This window comes from Schistocerca nitens, chromosome 1 (assembly GCF_023898315.1).
Source record: "Schistocerca nitens isolate TAMUIC-IGC-003100 chromosome 1, iqSchNite1.1, whole genome shotgun sequence".
Classification (NCBI taxonomy): domain Eukaryota; kingdom Metazoa; phylum Arthropoda; class Insecta; order Orthoptera; family Acrididae; genus Schistocerca; species Schistocerca nitens.
Window position 1 is genome coordinate 818,074,407 of NC_064614.1, and position 4,037 is coordinate 818,078,443.

General features: G+C 47.0%; 1 pseudogene; it reads right to left on the reverse strand.

Annotated features, from left to right (window-relative positions):
• Positions 1-3,635: 3,635 nt before the first annotated feature.
• On the reverse strand, positions 3,636-3,753 carry LOC126210989 (5S ribosomal RNA; annotated as a pseudogene).
• Positions 3,754-4,037: the final 284 nt, after the last annotated feature.

Consider the following 4,037-nt stretch of genomic DNA (forward strand, 5'->3'; position numbering starts at 1 on the left):
GAAGATGGTAAGACGTATGTTAAGACATCAAGGAATAACTTCCTTGATATTAGAGGGAGATGTAGAGGGTAAAAATTGTAGCGGAAGAGAACGATAGGAATACATTCAACAAACAACTGAGATTATTGGGTGCTAGACCTACTATAAGATGAACAGGTTCGCACATGACACGTATTCGTGACAGGCCTCATCAAACCAGTCAGCACACCGTTGACTCAAAAGAAAAAGAAATCATGACAGCAGAATAGTCAGAATATAATAAGCTACTAGTTGTTTCACTTTCAGTATCAGTAGTTCAGTGTTACATGTATGATACATTAACATTAAATGATTGTATGAAAGACGTTCTTAAACCACCAATAACCTGCTATTAAATCATACTATATTTTGCCAATAGTTTCAACTTAACTAATCGTCTGACAGACATGGAAACGTTACATAGTCCACATCTGCTTAGGTAAAATACTTGAATTATTCTGTAAGTTGGTGATGTAATTGGTCTAACAACGTTTTTCATAAAATTTTCTATGACGTGGAGCACAATTTAAATAGGATTTTGAGTCCTATTTCATTAACCCAGACAGGAGGCTTCCCTAAACCACACTCGCAATCTGAAGACAGAGGCTCTGAGAACCGGGCTAGTCAAGAGAGTCATCTTATTACATTCCAGGCTAGATGATCGGACTCCGAAGTCCATGGTGCGATGGATATTTCGTGCCGCCATTCTCCTAGATGACAGCATATCCAGGCATGACCATCGACCTGGAGTAACAAGAAACGTGATTCATCCGACTAGGCGATACGTTTCCATTCATGGGCAGCCAATATCGACGAACGTGTGCCCATTGCAACCGTAACGGGCGGTGTCATTGGGTGAACATGGGAACACGCAGTGACCATCTGATGCGGAGACCCATTTTCACCTATGTGCACTGCACGTTGTGTTCCTAAAATACCTGTGCCTACACCACTATTGTTTGCTATCGTTAGGTCTGGCACAGATCGCCCCCTATCGTACTTCTCAGAGCGGCCAAAAAATGGTTCAAATGGCTCTGAGCACTATGGGCTTAACATCTGAGGTCATCAGTCCCCTAGAACTTAGAACTACTTAAACCTAACTAACCTAAGGACAAAACAAACATCCATGCCCGAGGCAGGATTCGAACCTGCGACCAAAGCGGCCGCGCGGTTCCAGACTGAAGCGCCTAGAACCGCTTGGCCACACCGGCCGGCCAGAGCGGACAACTCTTCGCCGTCCACGTTCTTTGATAAACCGTGGGCGTCCAACACCTTGTCACCTACTTATGGTTTCACTTTCCTTCAGCCACTTTCCATAGACGCTCACAACAGCTGGCCAGCGTCACTGTTTCCGAGGTGCTCGTTGCTAGGCGCTGGGCCATAACAATCTGCAATGGATTTCTCCATTTGCGGCCCGCAGCGTCGCTAGAATGATTCCCCATTCGTCTCTGCTTGGTTTGCATACTTTCCTTACCGCGTCGCGTGCCCACAGCCCCACCAAGTGGCATTCAGTCTCGCGATGGGCAGTGGTCATACTGTTTTGGGTATGTTACCTGGCGGCTTAAATCTGGGACCCGAATAATGAGACGAGCTGATATTTTGCTCTTGCACGGAGGTGTAAGGTCGACCGGCAATCCATTAGTACTCTGCAACCCACCGTGCGATCTGTAGTTAGAGGGTACACAGTCCAATTGTACTATTTGCGGACGGTATGACGAAATAGCGACTATCGATATCTACTTGTGTAAATCTGAAGTTGTCTGATTTTAGCGTATTGATCATTAAATGAGAGTAATGTGCAAGGAACAATTACGTTTTTAGTCTAGTTCTAGACCTGCACTATTTGATCAAAAGAATCCGAACAACTTTAAGTGACCCAGTATTACTAGATGTCACGAGAGGCAGACCAGCCATTGTAAAAGGAGACCGTGAGTAATGTGTTGTCAGTAGGTAAACAGTAGTAGCGGAATGGATCGGCACGATAGCTCGGTGACTTCTAACATGGAGTAGTGGTGGTGGTAACTTCCTATGGGACCAAAATGCTCAAGTCATCGGTCCCCTGGCTTACACACAACTTAATCTAACTTAAAGTAACTTACGCTAAGGTCAACACACACACCCATGCCCTAGGAAGGACTTGAACTTCCGACGGGGAGAGCCGTGCGAACCGTGGCAACGCGCGTATCACCAAGCGGCTACCACGCGCGGCCCACAGAGTAGTCATTAGATGTCAGCCGAATAACAAATCCATCAGAGGAATTTGAACCCTTCTGAACTGCCCGAGATAACAACTGTTAGTAACGAGATTGTGTAGTGGGAATGTGAAGGAACAACCACATCTAAATGCCGGCCGGGGTGGCCGAGCGGTTCTAGGCGCTACAGTCTGGAACCGCGCGACCGCTACGGTCGCAGGTTCGAATCCTGCCTCGGGCATGGATGTGTGTGATGTCCTTAGGTTAGTTAGGTTTAATTATTTCTAAGTTCTAGGCGACTGATGACCTCAGAAGTTAAGTCGCATAGTGCTCAGAGCCATTTGAACGACATCTAAACCAGGACAAGGCAGACCTCATGTACTAACAGACGGGAACCGTCGAGTATTGCGAAGGGTGGATGTAAAATATCGCATGCAATCAGCGGAAGGACTCCGACTCCCAAAACGCTACCAGCAGTCCATCTAGCGCAATGACCGTGCGGAAAGAATGGAGTACAATGTTCGATCAGTTCTTCGTAATCCACACATTTCTGCAGTCAGTGGTAAATGACGCTTGAGGTGGTGTACATAGCGACGCAACTGGACAGTGGATGACTGGAAAAGTGTGATTTGAGATGGCGAATCACACTATACCCTGTGGCAATCCGTTGGAAGGGTTTGGAGTTGGCGAATCCCTGGAGAACTTTACCTGCCATTGTGTGTAGTGCCAACAGTGAAATACAGAAGAGATGATGTTACGGTATGGCGTATTTTCCGTGGTTAGGTTGTGTTCTTCTTATTACGCATTAGAAAACGCTAAATATGATAAGAAGACATTTTACTACATTGTGTACTGTGCACAGTAGACGTACAGTTCGGAGACGATGTCTGATTGTATCAGCCTGGTGATGCACACCGTCATAAAGCATCATCTGAAAGGCAATGGCTTGTGGATAATTACATTTCTGAAATGGACTGAATTGCCCGCAGTCCCGACCTGAGCCCAACGGAACAACTTTGCGTCAGAACGTCGACTTCGCTCCACGGCCCAGCGTCCAACATCACTACCTCATCCGATTTCGGCTCTTGGGGAAGAACTGGCTGTCATTCAACAGACATTCAGACACCTCATTGGAAGTGTCCCCTGCAGAGTTCAAGCCGTCATAAAGGCGAAAGATGGTCACACCCCTTATTAATGTCCACTAACACCTGTATGGATTAACTCCTCCCGAACAGGCCATGAAGGCCCAAAGGTACTGGCCAGCCACCGTATCATCCGCAGCCCACAGGCGTCACTGGATTCGGATACGGAGGGGCACGTGGTCAGCACACAGCTCTCCCGGCCGTATGTCAGTTTCCGAGACCGGAGCCGTTACTTCTCAAGTAGCTCCTCAGTTTGTCTCGCAAGGGCTGAGTGCACCCCGCTTGCCAACAGCGCTCGGCAGACCGGATGGTCACCCATCCAAGTGCTAGCCGAGCCCGACAGTGCTTAAATTCGGTGATCTGACGGGAACCAGTGTTGCCACTGTGGCAAGGCCGTTGGCACACCTGTATGGAAACCTTTGATAATATAGTGTAATTCAACTAGGTAAGAGTTCCGCACTAACGAACAGTACTCAAAAATAAATCGGACGAGTTTTTCGTAAAAGCCCTTCTCCTAGGATGAATGGCTCTTCCTTAATATTCTTTTAATGAATTCGAATGTGATATCTGCCTACCTCATACTAGGTTGATGTGAATGCTCCAACTTCATTGTTTCAAATGGTTGCCAGTCGATGATCAACAATTCGTAACGTGCCAAGATTTACGTGCCGTTTGTCACAAGAAA